Source organism: Arvicanthis niloticus, chromosome 8, assembly GCF_011762505.2.
Source record: "Arvicanthis niloticus isolate mArvNil1 chromosome 8, mArvNil1.pat.X, whole genome shotgun sequence".
NCBI lineage: Eukaryota > Metazoa > Chordata > Mammalia > Rodentia > Muridae > Arvicanthis > Arvicanthis niloticus.
Window position 1 is genome coordinate 59,729,621 of NC_047665.1, and position 22,783 is coordinate 59,752,403.

Sequence of the window (22,783 nt, forward strand, 5' to 3'; positions counted from 1 at the left end):
AGGGGGAGACAGTTCAGAGAGGATCTAGGCCCAGGTTATAACCTCATGGCCTGCACACATGGCTTTATGCTTGCCAGTGAGGTCTCACATCTAAAAGATCCCACACCTTGCCTGAACAGTATCTACAGCTGGTCACTCACTGATCAAACACATGTGCCCCAGAGAAATATTTCATGCAAAAACTATAACAAAGAAAATACATATTACCAGGGCCCCACTATGAAACATTGAATCAACACTTCTGAAACTAGACCTAGTATTCAGTTTCTTAAAGGTCCATTGAGTGACTGCTAACCCAACATAGGAATTGAAAGCCTCCATTTGTGGCTGATATATTCCTGAAATAAGAGAGTGGTTTCATCCCTCTGAATATATTCTCCATAAGGAATAATTATAGTCGAACTTTATAATGACCCACCCCCCCTTCCCAAAGCTGACTTGGACCTTGGGATACTCCCATCTTCTTTCTGTTAAACAATGAACGAAACTGTTCATCATCAACAGATTAAGTCATTCCGTTGACCAGAGAAACCACAAACTGATCTGTTTGCATAGGACCAGATAGAAATACAGTTACATGAAACTATGTAACACAGTGGTGGGGGCTGATAGTCTATCTCGGTTACTTTTTAAAGACAGTCAACTGAAAAGATAAGCTAGCAAGTTGCTCTCTTCAGTCTAAATGTGTCCCACTTCTTGACTAACCAGTCAGGCAGATGTGTTGTCAATCTGCTTCTTTGACTTACTTTGACTACTCTACTCAATGACCAGACATCAAAATAGTCTCTATTATTCATACCCATGGACCTGAGCATCAAACACAAATGATTTCAAAACTAGTAGTCTCCAGGTTGTATTTTAAAGTTAGTATATTATGTCTGGTACCTAATGAAGTTCACTGGCTATTTAAAATTGTTTCAATCTTACTGTGACAAAATTGTAATATCTGTATTTTAAAACTCTCACCAAGTAAGCCACACTCTTAGGACTGACAACTGTTTTTTTTTTTTTTTTTTTTTTTAAAAAAAAAAGGTCAAAAAACTGGCTAAAAAGTATTGTGTGGTACATTTTAGCTGTTTTTCCTCTGTGTGGGAAATGTCCACAGTCTTCTTAGACAAATTATATGTGTATCCAAAATAAATATTATTGCACAGCACCAGGAACTCGGTCTGTATACATCTCTGTGGGTGCAGTAAACAGACTGAGAGATCTGAATCCCCCTTAAAGTCAAGCACTCATCAGTCCCAGAACTGAATTCCATAACCACCCATGCATGTGTTACAGATAAATGACAGATGTATAAATGATAGAATGGTAGATAGTTGATTGGATGATAGATAGATGATAAATAAATGATACATGATTGGTTATATAAAGAGATTATATAGAGAGATGAAAGATAAATGACTGATTAATAGATATGTTAAAAGATAATAGATGAATAGATGATAGACTGATAGATGCTTGATTGGATAGATAGATAGATAATATAGATTATTGATATTTAGTAGATTGACAGATGATTGATTAGTTATCCAATTATATTTTCTACTGAGGAGTATGTTTACTTACTCTGTATTGAGTTAATATTATAGCTATTAATATCAAATATTAAGTATCATCTTGAATAATTATCAATAATGAACTTACTAAACATCAAAATTTAGTAGAAAAAGCCAGCCCACACTTTCTGTCATTGAGAGCCAGGAATCCCATTTGTATATAGGTCACCCTCATGGTCAACCATGAGGTCTTAAATGATCCCACAACAAAATACACTTCTACGTTAGCAGTTTGTAAAGCTATCAGTCACCTGCTTTCTTGACTAGCCTCAATATTTAGGATATTTCCACATGACTTTCCATTCCTCAAACAAAGGAAAGAGAATCATTACAGCCTAGCCCAGGGGTTAGCAACATTTTCTTAAAGGGCCAGCTAGTAGTTCTTTTAAGATGTGCAGACCATGCACCCTGCTTCCCAAAACTCATATTTGTCACTACAGTGTAAAAGCAGTCACAGAATGTAGACAAAGGTATGTGACTGAATTCCAGATACACTTTATAGTTACTAGCACTTGAGTTTTATATTAAATTTTCACATCAAGACTTATTCTTTCTTTGATTTCTTTTCAACCATTTAAAAGAGCAAAGATAATTCTTAGCATATAGACCATGTATATACTGAATGTTGTTTGAAGTTGGCCCACGGACTCTAGTTCACCAGCTCTAGGCTTAGACTAGTAGACTCCAGGGCATAGACCAACCCTAGCATTAGAGGGGATAAATCAAAGCAGCAATGTTTTACTACTGTGAAATTTCACTTCTGCTTTCAAGTGGATAACAACTGTTCAATTAAAACAATGACTGATTTGCCTAAACAACTCTGAATGAATCTCACTCATCAAACCTAACTCTAGTCCAATGGTAAGGGCACTTGCTGGTAAGCCTTACACCTTGAGTTCAATTCCCAAAAACAACATGATAGGAGGAGAGAATCAACTGCCATAAAGTGTCATCTGGCCTCCACACATATATACACAGACATACAAAATAAATAAATAAATGTAATTTTATTAAAAACAGCAAGGCTTTTTTTTTTTTAACAATTATAGGTGTTCAGTGAAAAAGGTTTCTTAAATCAAAAGAGTGCATTTCATTTCCTGTATGTATTTTTTGTTTGTTTGTTTGTTTAGGTCTACGCTGCTGCAGAACGGAGTGATCCAGATACTCGGGTAAGAACCGTCTTCTGCAGAGCAGAGGGGCACCGTGCAGTCTCTACTGGGAAGGTAGTGATGGCGCTTTATTTCCTTACTGCTTTTCTCCTTCTGACACTTGCTGGGACATAAACATTTTGGTTCCCTCTCTTGAGAATTTTCTCCTCTGGATTCTGATTATTGCTGAGTCTGACCCTTGTGCCTTTTGGGTCATGTCTGCAGGAGAGTGTCGCTGGATATTGGTGTGTCTATGACGGAGCACCCTTTGATTTCACATTCTCAAATTACTATTGCTTTGGGTTTATTGTGAGGTGTTTTTTATTTCCTCAAGACATGAGCTTCCTCTTTAAAAAAAAAAAAAGGATTAGAAAAGAGCTATTAGAAATCTATTCAGAGAAATAGTGCTATGGGTCTGGTTTTGAGAATGGAAGCTGTCAAGTGTGCTTATATATTGACTCCACTCTGGAATGGACACAGTGTGACTCAGGCCATAGTCACGTTCCTTCTGTCCCCCAGTGTCAGCCCAACCAAAAAAAGAGAGCCCAGAAAAGGGACTTGTGTTGTTGAGCCGTTAACACAGTGACTAAACTCAAAATAAAAAACTCTTCTCTTAAATAGTTTACCTTGGAGTTTTCCCTACTAGTGTATTTCACTATGTAGACATAGGAATGACTTACACACAGCCCAGTTTCAAGGAAGAAAAAAATCAATCAACTGTTTTCAAGTCATCCTCTCAGAACATATTTTTTCAAGTCCTTTTTCTCCCATTTTTAGCTTATTAAGTATTGCTGCACTGGATACTGAGGACCCCACATTCTGGAGCATTTGTTACCAATAAGTGATTCCTGTTAATAGTAGTTTCATTCGTTAAAGCTATTTCATTCATCTTGGTTTTGTTGATTTCTATGGTCCCGTTTCTCATTTTTTTTCCAATACATTCCCTGTTTCTGTTTCTTTTGAATGTTTTAATCCAATTACCAGCTCTGTATACAAGCATTTGCCACATCTACAGTAAGTGCACTGAACTGTAGTAGAAGTGATTTCTGATTAACGACAAGCTCGTTTCTAAGGGACACAAGAACAGCATGCCATAAACTAAAAAAGAATAATGGAAAATGCCTTGTTAGGTGGCGATGGCCAAGATTCAGAGCACAGATGCTAAACAAAGGGTCGCAGAATTCTAAAACACATAGGTACTCTTCTGAACAGTGCTTCTGATCTGAGTCGTATGGAATCAGCTCAGTTATGAGAGAAAATATGTTGCAGCTTTATAAATCAAGACTTTTATTAATATTGGGTTAGACTTTCTGACAGGGTAGCAAAGTAAAATAAAAAAAAAACAAAAACAATAATTAGACTCTCGAAATTCTTAGAGTTTTATTAACAAAGCCAAGGCAAAAGTCATTAAGCAAGAGTAACTTTAGATTTTGAATTTCTGAACTTTTTTCTCTCTTTGGTGGTCCCCTTTTCTCTACCATTTCTAGAATATCTACTTTCATGCCCTCATATTCCACAAAAGAGGACACTTCTTGGGCCTTGGCATAGGACTAATGACCCTTGAGAAAGCACTTTGCTATTATGTGCTACCCGGGAGTCAGGCCTTGAGCACAGCACAGAAGACTGGGGGCGTGGGTGGAAGTCTGATCCATGGTGGTTGGATGAGCAAATGTTCCAAGAAGTCAGAGCACTTTCCCAGAATCCCTGTAGCCCTGGGAGTAGACACCACAGATTAAGTTGCTTTTCTATGAATGTGAAGGCTGTTTCAGATCATGTACTAGGAGCTAGAGTCAGAACCGACTGAGTTTGATCTTCAGTGACTGCTGATGTATGAGTTATAATAAATGAGAGAGGTGGAACGTCCTTCGCACTGGCAAAGGCATCCGTAAAAACAGTTTTACAAATCAAAAGTAACCACAAAATGTTCGTCAAAAAGGACCAGCTTTCATCCCAAGAATAGAACATTGTATTTCAAAGCAGGTAAAGCTGAGAATCAAGATACATGGGTTCCAAAATCTGGGCAAGCCATCAGACAGGGTTGCTGATGTAGTAAGCTTTGAACCATGTCAAATGAGACTCCCACATTATAATATACTAACATTTTTTTCTTTTTGGCAAAGCCTAGGAAACTAGGCACAGATGACCCTAGGATCCAATTTATCTGTTTCGTAGGAATGATGAGGAATTTTCAAGACATGTCAGGACAAGCTTAATGCAATCATGGAAGATAGTAATGAGAAAACTCTTGACTGTGCTCAGTAGCTACTCTGGTTTTGATGAGCATGTAGGAAGGACCATCTAGAGGGACAGGGATCAGCCCTGATTTGGGTCCTGCCTTCCTTTCTCCGAGGACAAAGAAAATCAGGTCCTCCTCTGCCTTGTGGTGAACGTGTATGATGTAATTTTACTGCACTTAGTAATTCAGCCTTCCATATGTCAAATCATCAAATTTCCATAGTATTTAAGAAGCATTTAGCTGCCAAATGATGAATAAAATGTGTGAGTTAAACACCAAAATCTAAAGTTTAATGTCTCTTTTATGGTTTCATGATGTACTATAAAACACAAAGCGTAACTTATAATGACAACGGCAGTCACTCAATCCAGTCTCCAAATTTGCCTTTCATGATATCAGAGCATACCTAACTGTAAAGTAATATTCAGCTATAACACTGGGGTTGTAACTTTGGTTTCAAGACTTTTAGATTCTATATCAGAGGCCAAGTTCTAAGTACTGAGAAGGTGGTCATTTGAACCCAGTCATTTGAAGCTGACTCAATAGCCCAGGACTATTGTTGAAAAACAAGGCAGCTCTTTTGTAATGTGGGGTGATGGGTTGCAAAGGACTCTGTCTCCTAAATAAAGCACGGATTAAACAAGTAAGACTTAGTAAATGAAAACTGTCATTCAAAGGAGAGATTATTTACTTTGTTTGTTTGTTTTTTCTATATTTGATAATGATTTCAGAATCATTTCCTCTGCCTAAGAGATCACTTCAGAATTTAATGGCAGCAAAAGGTATAGACTCTACTCTTTGGGTTTTATCATAGACATCTAGACAAATAAGTGCTAGGTTTTTAGAATGATTTAGTTGTGGGGTGATAGGTCATTTCATTGGCATTTCCACAATGCCAATATGATAGTTGTCTTCCATTGCTGTATTAGTACATTGAGGGAAGGTGGTGCTTTACACAGCCGTGTGCTATGTTGAAGGTGACCTACGAAGATGTTCCAAGTTACAGATTAGATCAGGGAGCTCTCACAGGAGACTTCTATAAAGGTTTTTAGTGGGTCTGTTTTCTTGCTAACTCACCTTTTTCAGATTAAATAAGGAAGATTTCTTATCCCCTGACTTCACCCTGATTTCATATTCTTAGATAACCCACAGAGTGGTTTTCCTACCTCAATTCCTGAGCACAGGTCTCCTGTGCTTTCTGATCCTTATTCCAAGATCCCACAGCGATAACTTATACCTGCCATGTCTCTATGTCCATGATGTTTCTACAGTTAAACTCTGGGGCCTTCTTTTTTCCAATCCAGCATCTCCCTGAAGATGTTGTTGTAGAATGTCTACACAGATCAGCATACACTAAACACTGACCATCTGGATCTCCATTGTTTTTTTCCAGGGCTGCCCAGAATCTATGCCTAAAAGGACTGCCATAGAAATAGAAAAGGTTAATTTCCTTTCACTTTAAACTTGCTATGCAGACCTCAGTGGAGAGACGAATATGCTCTTTAAAAATTTATTTCCTCGGCAGTTTCTCTTCCTATAAATGGGAACCTGGGATCTCATAAAAACTGATTTAAAATTATCAAATGCTATTGAACCAACCTAATGAAAATTTTAACCAAAAGTCATTGTAAATTAGGTATGTGATATACCGAGAATGCAAGCCTTTGTAAAGTAGATATTGTTCTTATGTAAACTCATGAATGGAGACTTTCTTGAATAAATTACTTCTTAATAACATCAGAGAGTCACTGGCTGGGTAAATATCTCCCTGGGCACCCACTGAGGTTCCTGAATTTAAATGTTCACTCGAACTTCTTATTTGTCACAATTCCTAATGAGTTTTTCTTTATGAAATCATTGTTAGTATGAAAAAGTAAGAATTTGTACCTAATTTCTAGATTAATGGTCTTTAAAAGACCTCAAGGGGTTGAATTTTTTTTCTTGCTAAAACACAAAATTTACATAATTTCTATTGCCCAAATGTTTAAACTTCTCAACCCGCTGTCAGTTTGCTACCTGAAGCCAGAAAAAGAAAAATGATCTGAACAGGCAGAATGACTGGAATTCCTGCTAAGGGAAACAATGGGCCTGCTTAAAGCACCTGACAGTAAAATCATTTCTTCCACCCTTGCTTCGGAATGAAGTATGTGAAGACGTTGCAGACATTCTTTCTCAGACCCATAGTCCCAGCAATGCCTAATACTGCTGCTACATCTCAATTTATGACCAAGTTCAGCACATGCTAAGCCATTCTGTAAGCTGTAGTGGTTTGAATAAGAATGGTCCGCATAAACTCATTTATTTGAATGCTTAGTCATCAGGGAGTAGCACTACTTGAGAGCAAACAGGAGGTGTGGCCTCATTGGGGTGAGTGTGGCCTCACTGGGGTGGGTGTGGCCTCGTTGGAGTGGGTGTGGTCTCATTGGGGGTGGGTGGGGCCTTGTTGGAGGAAGTGTGTCACTGGTTTCAAAAGGCCAAGCCAGGCCCTTCCTGGTGCCTGTTGATAAAGATGTAGATCTCTCAGTTGCTTTTCTAGTACCATGTTTGCCTGCATGCCATTATGCTACCCATCATAATAGACTAAACTCTGAAGCTGTAACCAAGCCCTAATTAAATCCTTTCTTTTATAAGAGTTGGCAATGGTTATGGTGTCTTTTCACACTAAAGAACCCTGACTAAGACAGTTGTTACAGTTAAAATATGGAGGGTTGGTTTTTTTTTTTTTTTTTTTTTTTTTTGGACTTAGATGGTACCTACGTTCTTTTCATTTCAACATTGCAACAGATGGGCTGGGTTCACTCTTACAAATCCCTGAACTATAGGTGCTACAGGTTCAGCTTAAAACTATCAACATATTCTATACTTTGGACCCTTTAGGGTGGGAGAGGTGGAAAAGCCTGTTTACAAACAGACCTGGACTGCCTTGCACATATGGGATAGAGAAGAAACACCATGTCATGTCAAGGAGGACATCTCAGAAAGGATGCCATTCTCAGAAAGAAAGATGCAAACAATTTACCATTGTTGTCCTCTAGTGCTGCCTACATCCTGCCCAGACTCTTGCTGTTTGTTGTTAATGAGACTGAAATAGATACTAGCTTCATTTTACCACAGATTGAAACAACGTGATATTGAACGGACTGTTATTATAGATGCATCCTAGATGTAATGTGGGAACCTCAATGTAGGTGTGTGTGTGTGTGTGTGTGTTCGTGTGCATGTACATGAGAAAGAGAAAGAGAGACAGAGAAAGAGAGAGACAGAGACAGAGAGAACATAGAGGCCAGAGACAACCTTAGGCTTCTCTTATCATGAACCATCTATCTTGTTTTTTAAGACAGAGTATTTCATTACTCAGTACTTACTAAGTAGGTTAGGCTGACTGGCCAGTGAATTTTAGGAAATCTACCTTTCTCTACACACAGGACCATAGCTGGCTTTTTCACTTGGGCTCTGGGTCTCAAATCTGGGTTCTTGGCAATCCTCAGCCCAATGCACGGCTTGTCAATCACCACATGTTTGTGGCATATTTGTTCTAAGATTTATTTCACCAAACCTCCCTAAAAATCTAATCATTTAGATTTGGTGAGGTAAATGTACATTCCTAGCACATGGGAGGTAAAGGCAGGAGGATCTGAAGTTCAAGGCCAGCCTGGGCTACAGAAGAGCACTTAAGATCCTGCCTCAATTAAATGAACCCAAAAAATTGAATCAACAATGACAGACCAGTTCATTACTGTACAATCAGTTGTACAGGAATGAATCTATGTGTTCAGAATGCCATAATATTTAGTTACCTTTCAATATAGAACCCTATAAAATGAATTTTGTAAAACCACTTGAAGAATTAAAGGTTTTATTTTAATATACCTTTAATACTGTGTTTTAGAAGCCACATATGCTTAATGTAATTATTAAAAGATATTCTAGACTTTAGGTCAATGATACTTTTCCTGCATAGATCCCAGAAATGGTGTTCAAATCACTATGGCAGAAAAAAAATTTCCCCAAGAACCTAAATTGGCAAATAGCTGAGTATCCTCAGCAGCTTCCCCAAGTACAGCCTGTGTTAAGACAAAGATTTTAAACAGAAGTCAAGTTTAGTTCCACGCTGTGCTACAGGTTGATTGAAATACATATATGCTAACAAAATTCTGTACCTATACATAGTGTTTCCCTACTGAATTTCATCAGGAAATCAAATATGAAATCCCACAGAGAATATACTCCAGGCCACTTCATTTAAGAAGTATGGGTAAAAGAACGTGAAGCCCTGTGGAATCTCCACCCAGGAGCTGCGCCAGGGTCACATACACAAGACTGAGAGTGCAGGTAAAGTCACGAGTACTACAGCCCTGGAGTGTGTAAGCATGGAGCAGCAGCTACTGTCGCCACTCAGAACTGTGATAGCCCTTTGTATCTTTTCCTCACTACCTCCACAGGGCACTCTTCCTCAGTAGAAGACTCTGACCTCATATTGAAAGTTCCAAGAGCCGTACCTTTCCCTCTTTTGACTGATGAGTTATGAATGGGCTTAGCAAAACATAGGGTGCAAAACAATGTGATAAGCACGTGCAACTCTGCTTCATTAGTTCTTCTTAATTTTAAATGCTTTTTAAAAATGTAAGCCAAGTGTGAAAGGACATGCCTAAATTGTAAGTGACATGCACTGCAATGATCTTGTGTTTGAAACAGACATATGTCTTAGTCTATCAACCTATGTAACAAAAATTATCTACATAAGCTTAGTAAGAGATGTCCATTCATATGCATATGCAGTATACTGTATATGATATGCTGAATGCCCCAAAGTGATAAAAATGAATCATAATGCCTAACTGGTAGTAGCTCAGGACTTAAAGACACATCTTGCAGATGTGAACTCTGACTGCAATTTTTTCCAAGCTAAGAATCTTTAGGAAACTTAACTTTTGTTTCTTGCCTTGATTTTTTTCCACATAGAATTTCTGTGGTTTTATAGATTAAGTAAGAAAATATATTTAAGATGATGGCACCATGAAAGTCATATTCTATTGCTCTGGTACTCTCTTTAAAATGAGGTCAAAAAGTTACTGTCCAACTGGAGCATCTGACAAGCTTAGAGGCATGACACATTCACCAGGAAGGTAGAGTATAATAAGTAACAGGTGGGAAACATTAGCAAGGCCTGGGTATCACCAACATAGTGATGGGTTTCTGCCACACAAGTAGGGTGTGGAGATTTATTGGTAAATTACAGAACAGCCCTTGAATAAGATGCTGCCCATTGTAGGCAGGAGAACCACACAACCCAGTTCACTGAGAGTATACACAAACGTTGTCTTAGTCTGCTTAGATTGCTATTGTAACTAACATCAATGGTCATTTGTTTCATAAAAGTCTGAGTCTAGAAGGCCAAGATCACTGTAGGAGTATGCTTGGAGTCTGGTGAGAGCTCTCATCTAGTTTGTAAACAGTCAGGTTTTAGCTGATTCTTCACATACTGGATTGGGACTACCTATCTTTTGGCGGATCCTTTTTTTATCTGTCAAACCAACTTAAACATGCCTGATCTCGTTTGGGAATGTTTTTATTGAAGCACTGGTCCTAACATGAGACCAAAAGTGCCATGAACTTAGCACTTCCTAAAGCTCCCATCTCTAGTACTATGTCCTTGAAGAATGAGAAGACATGGATATTATAATAACAGCCATTGGAATGAGCCAGAGTTTGATGGAGCTATCTCTTCTCACATATACACCAGAACCTTGTCTAATATGACGAGATAATCAATCAATGGTAGGCTGGCAAACGGAGCCTATAGTAGCTCCAAAAGCTTAACCCAATGTAGTTGATTAATTAGCTTGGAGTGGTAGATGCTCCCATAGGGTAGGCTAGTCCTCTCTATGTGTGTTCACTGGCTTCTGTGCACTTTGCATTACTATCTTAGAGAACGTAAATCATAATATTTTCATAGTATTCCTACTTATTTGTCTCATCATGGGGGAGGATCAAATAAGAAAATGCTTACCAAAGCAGAGAATGCAATGTAAACAATGAACATCCTCAACTTGCTTCTCTTTGTTCTTCCTGATTGTAACATTGTAACTACATAAAAAATGAGAAACAGAGAGAGAAACAGAGAGAGAGAGAGAGAGAGAGAGAGAGAGAGAGAGAGAGAGAGAGAGAGAGAGAGAGAATGAGCATGACCCTAATCCAACAAGTAGAAGGAGGAGGCAGGAAGCCCATGACTTAGTGGACAGCCTCCAACACACTGAGATCTTGTCTTAAAACAGGGCAAAAGGAATGGAAGTGACTCCATTTCCACAGATTACATTCCCATTTACTTTCCCAGAAACGGTACAAGCTCCAGAGCAGCCTTCTCAATAAACCATGCGTCAGAGTCGGGCCATATCTAAAACTGTGCTCACGAGACAGCACATTTGGGACTCAGCTCTACCCAGCTGACTTCTGCTTCATTCTCTGTTGCTCTACAGAAAATTTGTTAATAAAAGAACTTTCATGACACTTAGCTATTTTCATCATAAGCAAACAACAAAGGATGGGACCAGGACTATAGCTCAAGGTAAACCATTTGCCTAGTATATTCAAGGCATTGGGTTTTATCCCTAGAAATATCAAAACATGATGACACGGAGATTAAAGAGGAATTTCTACAGGGTCACTGAGCAGGCAGAGTGGAGAGACTATCCTTTCAGTAGAATTCATGTAGAACTATTTCCATCTAAATCATGATTCTCAAGTATGAAGCACAGTAGCACAGTAATGATTTCTGTCTTTTCAATGAGCCTGCAGGTGAATGCATACACTTAGCATATTTCTATATATTATCATGCATAGGCAGCATGGTATGTTATTATAGCGTACAACATATACTAGTAAATTATATGTATATAATAGGCTAGAATCTTGCATAATATTCATAACCATGTAATGTTATATATATATATATATATATATATATATATATATACTTTCATTTCCTTACAATGAAACACCTTACTTTTCTTATTTCTTGAGTGTATGTGTGCACATGAGTGTAAGTATATGTGTGTATGACAGTGCTCATCACACATGTATGCACACATGTGAAAGTTAGAGGAAAGTCTTGGATGTCATCTTCAAGAATATGCCCACCTCACTTGAGTCAGGACCTCTAACTGGCCTGAAGCTCACCAATTAGGCCAGCCTGATTGGCCAGCAAGCCCTTGGCATCCTCTTTATTGACACCTTAAATTAACAATCACATGCCACCACATCTGGCATTTCTCTAGGGGTTCTAGGGTTCAAGTTCATGTCCTTCTCAGACTGACTAAGCCTCCTGCCATCCCCTCCCAGACATTTTATTTTGTTAGCAAATATAGTAGATACAAAAGATTATTTGAAAACCACCTGGATTATATTTTATGCATTCATATATATATATATATATATGTGTGTGTGTATATATATATATAACAAACTTACAAAAGAAAATTATACATTTTTTATTTTTGTTTGCTTTTTTTAACTTGAAATGCTGAATATATGCATATTACTGTTGTTGTTTATGAACAGAGGTTGGTCTTAAATTTACAGCATTCCTCTTCCCTCGCCCTTCTTAGTACTGAGATTATAGACATGAACCACAATGTCTAACTAATAACATGTTTTTGAAGATTACTCCTTTTGTGCCATTTTCCCCTATGATCAGAAGGTAATTACTCTGATAATAGCCAGCCCCAGAGTTGAACTTACCCCTGTGACAGTGGTGTCTCTCTGCACCTGTGTTAGGCAAAATGGAAAAGCTGGAGATACCAATGGGGAAGCAGCTCATGTTCAGTCTTTGTCCTGATAGATGGGGATGTTCTGGGAGTTAGAAAACAGTGGCACAAACTGAAGCATAAATGCAGATAATCTCGGTGCTGTAACTGATAAGAACAGGCGATAGGAAGATGGTTCTCCGTTGTCAAGGTATTATCTGAAAGTGGAAGTGACACTTGATCTGACATGTACAGGGTGGTTGGGGTTAGCTAGGTAGGAAATAAAGGGGTTAACAAGCTGGAAATAAAGCATTGAGCTGTAAGAAACACCGTTCAGTAGAGGGGCCCATGACATCCTAACTCAGAGGAGATGATAACCTGACCACTAAATGTCTTGATTGTTTGGAAACCCAAAAAGTGACCAGAGACAATGGGTGCTCCAGGGCATGAGTCTCAAAAGGAGACTGAAATCTCCTGATACCTTACAGGTCATTTTTTCAGAAGCCTGTAAAATACTCTCTCCCTCTCTTTCCACCCCCTGGAGTTCAGTGCTGTATGTCCTCCTGGACCACTAGCCATCATAATTTTTAAAATGGAAATCTCTTTCTCTCACCTAATGCTGGCTCACTAGTTGACTAGACTGAGTGGCCAGTGAACTCTGAAGCATCCCTTGCCTTTGAGCTGCCAGGATTGTAGACGTGTGACACGGTGTCCAGCTTCTTTAGGTGAGTGATGGAGATCTGAACTTGGGTCTTTGTGCTTGACCAGGCACTTTACCCATTAAGCTATCTACCAGCTCCTGACTCAATCTTTTACCCTGGAATGGAAAGACTTAATTCCTAAGCAATCGTAACAACACATATTGAGGACTAGAATGGCATCTTGGCCATATCTCAGATTTCACAAATGTCTGCTTTCCATTTAGGGGAGACTGGTCCTATTGTTCTAGAAACATCAGAACCCTAAATGTTTGAATGCTGACATTTCAGAAGATTCATCTCCACCCTTAACTGAGAATATCAACCCCACTGGACACGTGGCATCCCCAGATAAAGGACTGATTCCTTTGGCTTCAGGCTTTGTACCTATTAATATGCTAAGAGGACTTTAGGCACCAGCATGCAAAATCTGTAGATTATACCTCACTGTGAATTAATCATTGAATCCTCTCATGGGAAGAGGTTTAATTCTAGGAGAGAAAAAATGAGAGAGCAGTTATGGGAGAGCTGATCCTGGACAATGAGAGGCTCTGTAGAGAAGGGAAGCAGCTCATACTGTCCACTTCCCTTCATTCTTCATCTCCCACTGGTGTGGGGCTTGCAGCGTGAAACTCCCAAACACCCACTGTTGGCTTCATTACTTCCTCTGCTAGGCTTGAACTCAATGGCTCACCCATGGCATCACTTTGTCTTACTGTAAAAACGAAGCTTGGAGCTGGGTAACTTAGTACAGTGGTAAAGTATTTGTCTCCTATGTACAATGCCCTAGATTCTATTCCCAGCAGGAAAAATAAGAAGAAGAAGTCAACCAGTTCATTTATTCATTCAACTATAGGTACTCATAGAAATTAAAGCAGAAATTCATTCTCATGGGAATAAAAGGCCAGCTCTTGGTTTAAAGGCTCAGCCAGAGGCAATATACAAAGGCAATATAGGCAGGCTGCAGGGAGTGCCAGTGTATGAGGCAAGTGCTGCCTTCTGTGAGCCAGCAGCCCAAACCAGCACCAAATGCCTTCCCAAGCTGCTAGGAAGGATTAAATCTCAGGAACTCCAACAGAGAAAAATGCAAATATTCCCAGGAACAGGGACAAATAGGAGCCTGAGTTCCACATGTCAATTACTAGAAGTCTCCAGAGCCTGGTTAAAAATAGATATGCAGGTTTCTTTGTTCACTTGTCGGAAAGGGTCATCCTATCATATCAGATTCCCATCAACCTCTTATCACCCAAGAGCCGAGTTGTCAACCATTTGCAATCGTAAGTTTCAGTTATCCCGTTGTCACGGCACCCAAATTAGCATGGAGCCTTTCAATTATTTCTAAATGCCACAGTTTGCAGGTTTCCATAGAGCGTGCGCAAGATTAGACACAAAAGAAGCTAAAGATACATAAGTATCTCCGTGACCTGGCTTGGTGTTTTCCCAAGTAGCCTACCCCTGTGTGTTTGTGCCAGCGCCCGGAGGAGAGGAACAGGACTGGGAATGGTCCCAGTTGCCAGCCAGCAGGTTTCACCAGCCAAGAAGCAGCGTGGGTTGAGGACAAAGAGAAGTTACATCCTTTTCGTCCGTTTCTGCTACCACCTCTGCCTTTAGAAAGTTCCCCACACTCTTAACATTTCTCTTTGCTGTGCCCAAGAAATAATGTACAAGTAAACAAGGTTTTGTCTGAATGACTCAGGGACATCTCCTGTTAAAGTACTTCAGCTTGCAGTAGGCTCCAAACTAGACCTCCTAACTGAAGGAACTGCAATGCATATTCCTAAACAGCAAACCCTCTAAAAGTCAGTTGGATTTGATTATAGTGTTCGGTGCTTGGTTTTTTTAGGGGAACAATGGATTTGCTTTCCTAATTAGTTTTAGGCTAAGCTAGTATTAAACTTGTATTCTATGAACCCTGCCTGGCTGGAAGCAAAACAAGGCAGAAGAGGAACAGAAGAGCAAGGGAGGAACCAAATATACCTGTGGCTACCAAAAACCAAGAGAAAGGGAACATAGACACAAAATAAACAAATTTAAAAACATCTAATATCTATTTGATTTTAGACAGAAGGATGCTGGTATGCTGTGTGTGTGTGTGTGTGTGTGTGTGTTATGTATGTTATGTGTGTGTATGGTGTATTATGCATGTGTGTATTACATATGTATGTGTGTTATGCATTTGTGTGTATGTGGTGTGTGTGTATGTGTCTGTGTGTCTATGTGTCTGTGTGTGTGTTATGTGTGTGTTATGTGTGTGTTATGTGTGTATATGTGTATATTATGCATGTGTGTATTACATATGTATGTGTGTCTTATGCATTTGTGTGTATGTGGTGTGTGTGTGTATGTGTGTGTGTGTGTGTGTGTGTGTGTGTGTGTATGTGCGTGTGTGTGTCTGTGTGTCTGTGTGTGTCTGTGTAGAGACCTGGGCAAACATCAGGTATATCCCTTTGTTGTATTATTCTCTACTTTAGGTTTTGAAACATAACCTTTTACTGAACCCAAGGTGACTGGTTGGGCAAAATTTCAGGAATCTTCCTGTCTTAGCCTTCCCAGTGCTGAGACCACAGGATGTGGCCTTTAAGGGGGTTCTGGGAATCCACCCAGGTTCTCATGGTAATTAAGCAAGCACTTACTGACTAAGGCATCTCCCCAGCTGTAACTTCTCAGCAGACATTTTCTTCTCACTAGATCGGTCCTTGTATCTCTTTGTCTGTGAGTATCTGTGGTCTAAACTAGTGTGTCTCCTCCTTCACCTCAATCCAAACCACTTCACCCATGTCCCAAGATACTGGGATATCTTAACCAAGCCATTGATGTCTCTTCAGTATTTGCTTCTGTAAAAAGGCAATTTTCTTAAGAATTAATCTTAAGAGAAATCAAATCTATTTCTATTGACAGAAGTCCATTAGAACTTGGATGTTCTAGGGACTGGGATATTATTTGGTTGGTGTATGCTGAGCACAAGAAAGCTTCTTGTTTATTGGCCGGCTCTGCATAGTACAAGCAAGGTAGTAATATCAGCACTGGAGTAGTTGACCCAGGGAGATCAGAACTTCAAGGTCATCCTCTGCTATATAGGGAATTTGAGAGCAGCTTGGAGCACATGAAATCCTATCTAAGAAAGGGGGCTGAGAGATGACTCGGTGGGTAAAGGCTGTAACCCACATAACAGAAAAAAACTGTTCACTAACTTCCACAGTGGAGATGCTGTGTCGCGCATGCACAGAGAATCAGGATCACTGAGCTACATTCCCAGCTCACACTTCTCTCTGATGTAAACATTATCTATCTGGCCTTTTCCCCGTATGTAAGTGGCCACCCTCCAAATGGGTAAAAGCCAAAGCTCCTCCAAAGCCAACTCTGTTAAGAATCACTTATAGGGTTTAGGTCAAGGGGCCAAGCTGCTTCAGCAATCCGGAAAGTCCCCGTTGGGTCCCAGTTGGATTGCTTTAGAGTCAGGAGCCAATGGAATGCAGTGTTCTCTAATTGCTCTACATATGACCTAGATTCCCCAAAGAATAACAAATGACCACCTTGTGGTTCTTGCTCTTGCTCAAAATACATCCAAACTCATCGTATGCGTGAGCCCGGTCAATTATAGCAGCCATCACAAGTACTTTTCTTGCCCGGTTACTATAAATGAGGAATCCTAAGTAGTGGGGCCTTAAGTAAATGTCAAAGCACCACATGGCTAGTCAGCTGTGGAAGAGTTGAAAGCTAGGAGTGCTGATTGAAAGACGTGAGCATACTTCACCTCCTAGTCTGATCAAACCAACATCTACCACATCCACATTCATTCCTCCGACATTTGACATCTCCTCCCTCATTGTGGTTCCTAAGAACACGGAATGTACTAGTGGAACTTCAGCACAAACACATGACTTCCAACCTTCCAAAAGTTCTTAACCATACAGTAAAGCAGAATGTCTACAAGACGGGACATGTTTTCAAACAGTCCCCTGGCTGGTTCTATTGTACAGCCATGGTTGGGGCATTCCGAATCTTTCAGGGATGGTAGATTAGGAGACGATGTTATGAAATGATGGGCCGGAAACACACATGAGCATTAGGCTCTGGATTCTACTACTTCTCTTACACATCTGAGCCTATAAACACACCAAACTGTATGGCTCTTTCTCAGATAAGAAAAAGTCTCATAGAAGTAAGTTGGGCTCCCTGATTCCAGAAAAGAGAATATATTTGGCAACGTAGCAGCTTCGTAAACTGGAGGTTGAGTGAAGGAACATATGTGAGAATCTGGGGAGATCTCACAGTAAGTAAAGTGCTTGCTGCACAAGCATGAGGATCTAAATTCAGATCCCAAGGCACCCAACAATGTAAACACCCAAGCCTGGTGCTGCACATCTGTAACCCCAGGACTAGGGTAAGAGTCAGGTAGATCCGAGGGGGGCTCACTGGCTAACCAGTGTAGCCAAACTAGCAAGCTTCCCCTTCAGTAGAAAAGCCCTGTCTCAAAAGAGTAAGATAACAATAAAAGTAGAATCCTGAAGTCAACATCTGGCCTCCGAGTACACACACGCACATACACACACAAGTGCACCTGTACTCACATAAGCACACACAGCGAACATATATGAAATCTTTTCTGCCTCAAGATCTGTGATTTTGCTAAGAAAAAAATTTCTAATAATGTGAACTGGTAACTATTAAAATAACCTTTACCTCTGCCCCTCATGCTGCCTTTACAGCATAGTCCATCGCTCTTGCTTCAAGACTCTGTACGCCACATCATTATTTGAAACCCCTGCAGTCCCAATGCCGTCTCTGAGCAGAGATTTAATGCGTGAGTCCCAGAGTGAGATTTCTGATTACCAAGACTTCATTATCTTTATGAAACAAGTGGCAATACATATGGGCCAGTTTTATCATAGGCTGTTAAATCCGAGCCACCACTGTCAAAATAAGTGGAGGAAGCATATTGTGTGATTTGCTTTCCCTAGTATCTTTTTTTTTCTGTCTGTTTGCATATCCACTCATCTGCAAAATTTGGTAATTCACAATGGGTCCTCTGTCATTAGTCTGAATTAGGAAGTTCCTACTGTATTTTAAGAAATCAAATTGAAGTCCTCAGGAGGTTGAAACGCTTGAAATTATCTAAATGATTTTCATTATCATAGCTCAGATTTTTATTAAACATGTTATTACTTTTCAGAAATAATGAACAATAATATAATAATTAATAATCAAACATACATCAAGGGGTACTTCATCTCAAACTTCAGAACTAAATGGCTGATGATCAGGGCCCGTGGCAGGGAAAAGCAGCTGTTAATTTCTATGTTGTTTTTATAAATTGGAGTTTTGGTTTGTTTGGTTGGTTGGTTTGGGTTTTGGCTTTAAGTTGTATGTGGCAGTTTACACTACTATCCCAGTACTCTGCAAATTGAGACAAAAAAAAAATTCGCACTAGTTCAATAGTGGGCTCCATAGTGAGTACCAGGTAAGCCTGGGCTACAGCACACAAAAGAATGCTTTTTCTTTACTTTTTCTATTAATTTATTTCATCCTTAATTCATTTGTTTACAATGTGTCTAGTTTTGAGAACTGAACCCAGGGCTTTGTGCACACCAGGCAAGTACTCTACCACTGAGCTCCTCCCTCATATCCACAGATCTTTAGCTAGACACTCCCCCCCCCCAGGCTCTCTCTCTCTCCACACCTCACTGCCTGTCCACACTTGTCTCATACATCATGATTGTCAGGACTCAGAATAGAAACAGAAATGTTCTCCGTAACCAGAGTCTATAATGTCAAGAGAACGCTGGCATTCTTGTGATCTGCCCACCCACCTCCAGATCGGCTAAGCAGGACACAAAGAACCACGCTTAAGGATATTTCCCCTTCATTTTGTCCCTCCTACCCATGCAATTCCAGTTCCTTTCTGGCATCTTCTACAGATAAAGACTCAAACTCAAGTATGTGAAGTGCTCGTATTGTCTGAATGTGGGAGTTCCATTTTCTTCTCATTTCTCTGTGGTTCAGAAGGCATCTATTTTGTCTCTACAGAGTTAGAAAAGCTCAGGGTCAGACCTCCAGGGCTATGGGATAACTCTTGGAGCATTTGCATTTAAAACATCAAGGTCTGCATTGTGAAATGAAAGGCCGTGTTTGAACTTCAAGGGAAAGGAAGGAGAAGTAGTAGGGGTAGGGTGAAAAAAGTCCACCAAAAATTATGCACAAAAATCGAAAATGTAGCCTCAAACTTTCCACTTAGTGACTTGGTACTTAGGGAAACAGAAACCTAAGTACCCATTCAGACATTCCCCACGAGGTTCTCTCTGTCACACACACACACACACACACACACACACACACACACACACAGCAGGATAGTCAGTTCTTCAATTTTCTTTGTAACTTTGGATGATAATACGTCTCATTTTATGTGCACTATGGGACACCCTGAAGCTTATGGATCTATTTGCAGGAAGCCAACCTTGTGCCAGGGTCCCTTCTCCACCTACTTCGCCTGGTACTAGTAGACAGACCATGTTATTTTGATACATCATCTATGTCAACCTGGTATGAAGGAAGGGTTTGTGCTTGCTTATTCATCTTTATCCTTGTCACTGCACAGCAAACATTTCATTTACTTCAAAAAAGAAACTCTGCAATTTTTGTTTCTGAGTGAGCGGGTACATAAGAGATTGAATGCGCCCGTCAATCACTGAAGTGGGTTTTGCAATATTTTCACTCCATATCATATCCTACTCCTGGCTCCAATTTTGTTCCTCCTCTAAAAAAATCTACTTGAACCTCTTCTATTCACTCCTTACTCAAAGTGCATGCTAAGTGAAGCTTTGAACCTCCAGCACACAGAATGAGGGGAAGACATGGCGGAGAGGATCTGCTGGATAGAATATGGAAGAATTCACAGAACCTTGGCATATAAAATGGACAGCAAGACCTGGGGATTTTTTCCAGCAACCAAATAGGGACAACAAATAGAAATAATGGTGGTGAAGGTTAGAGAGGAGGCTTGGTGCTTAGGAGCACATACCATACTTTCCTCTCACAGAGAAACAGAATCCAGTTCTGTTGGATGGCTCACACCTACATATGACTCCAGCGCCAGTGGCTCCAAGGCCCTCTTCTGGATTCTGCAGGCCCCTGCATGCACGTACACACATATATACAGACAGAGAACACTGTTGGTGATGGAGAAAGGGAAGGGAGGATGCAGAGCCTTTGTTATCGGGGGATCAAGAGAAACCAGGGACACTGGCATTGAGTAGATTCAAAAGAAACTGAGAACATAATGAGCAGTGTGCTGGACTGTATGACCTTAACAAATATCGTGTGGTTTCACCCAAATGTGAAGCCAGTTTTGTTGTTACAAAAGGCAGGTCAGTGTATACCCATTTTGTTAGTCTGCTTGTATTTAAATGGCCAACCTATCTCTCTTGCTCATTGATCTATGTATTTAGCTCGTTCAATTCTCAAAGCTTTTGAAACCTAAGGGTAATTATAATTATCTATGTCTGTGTTGACGTTTGCAACATGGTCTAATCCTTAGTTATCTGTGTCTTAGTAATCTGTGCCCTTGTCCCTATTAGCAACATGGTCTAATCCTTACTTTTAATCCTGTCTGAACTTAAGTATATTCAGACCAGAAAAGGGAACAGACATAGTCCTAACACCTCCTGCTTTAGACAGTGGATTCTATTATATATTTTTACTATAAGTTGTGGTGGATCTATGATACTTCATCAGCTAGTGGCAGCTAACCTATTCATGTAAATGGAAGTATTGAGGGATCATGTGAAGGAAGGGTTGCCATTAAAACACTGAGTCTTTGGGGCACAGAGCAAAAATCAAAGTACATAGAGGATGGAATATCAAGAATACATAGTTTCCTTTCCTATATTATATACAAATAGCCCAGTTTGTGAACTGAGAAGCATTATATCATCTAAAGATACTAACATAAACGTATATGTTATGTCTCAGAACCAGAAGGCATCCAGCTTTACAAGTGAGGAAATTTAGACTCCAGAAGCCTTTGATGTTGAAAGTGTCACATGAGAGACACTGATGCTGTTGCTACTCTGACTAACTGATTGATGTGTGGCTGGTACCTTAAGTCCCAAGACAAGGGCCTTAAGTTATAGAGCAGGAAAAACAGTGAGGAACAGACTTGGCATACATAAAATACCTTTAACTTGAAGCCTATCAGAATAATGGCAATATATAAAATGAATAAAAAGAAAGCAAACATTTTTTAATTGGGCTTCATTGTATGAAAAGATTATATAATATTCTGTTTTTTTTCTTCTAGTTCTTTATCTTATTTTCTTCTCTTTTTAATAGCTACATTTTATTTTGGGATCTTGCCTTGGAGTCCAGATTAGAAAAAAAAAAAAAACAATGTTACCAAGCCAAGAATAAATGTCTATATACATGATTAAAATAATAAACTGAGGATAATTGATAATCTATAAACTTGGCATGATGGCTCATGCCTGCCATTCCAGCACTTGAGAGGCTGAGGCAAGAGGATCAGGGGTTCAAAGCCGGCTTTAGCAACATAAGAATATCAAGGGTGGCCTTGAGGGTGCAGTACCCTGGTTTAAACAAACTAAAATAATTCAAAACCCAAAACTTTTTGACAAAACAAATAGAATAAGATAGATTATATTTAAGTTGAGAAATAATGACCCTGTTACTGTTATTATTTACCTTGACCCTTCCAAACACACACACACACACACACACACACACACACACACACACGCACACACACATACACTCATAGACTATATTTTTTTATGTGAGAAAATAAAGCCACCATTATAAAAAATGGAGAAGCAAAGGCTATTTCTGGCACATGGTCTTTGAGTCACCTGCCCTTGCAAGGTGTTATGTGTGCAATATGTGCTTCATAAATACTCAGATATGGGAAGGATGACGGTGACAACAACCTTTGCCAAATGCCAATTACAGGACATCCAGTCAAGGCTTCATGGGTCAATACATCAGCAGAAAGGAAGCAGCAAATGGAATTAAAATAATGTATCTGTTTGTTCATTGTTAATGGCTGCTATGAATTTGAATTAGGCCAGTAATTGCTTCCCTGATATGAGAGCAAAATGCCAAGGTAAAGACTGTAATTAACATTCTGAAAGAATGGAAGCCACGGGTGCGGGACTCCTCTGAAAAGAATTCTCCATCCTCCTTTCCTTTAGCAACCCCTTTCTAATTTCCTAGCAAATTTTGATTTCCAAACTCCCAGTCTCGTTGGTTTTGCTGTTGGTGGAGGTCTCCATCTTTCTTCCTCTAATTCTGGTTTTAACCAGTGCTCAGAAGCTCGAGATTGCCCTGTGTTTTACAAATGAAAACTTAGTACTGGGCAGTAACTCTCCACCGAGCATACACG

The 22,783-nt window shown here is 39.7% G+C and overlaps 1 protein-coding gene across 2 annotated transcripts in view; it reads left to right on the plus strand.

The window, feature by feature from the left end:
* Celf2 (CUGBP Elav-like family member 2) overlaps positions 1-22,783 on the plus strand; it is an 810,622-nt gene that overhangs the window by 203,593 nt on the left and 584,246 nt on the right. For both annotated transcript variants that reach the window (XM_076939443.1, XM_076939449.1), the window contains one exon: positions 2,693-2,731. The gene's annotated coding sequence lies outside the window, so the exon portion shown is untranslated. Of the gene's footprint in view, positions 1-2,692; positions 2,732-22,783 lie in introns of those variants that run through there.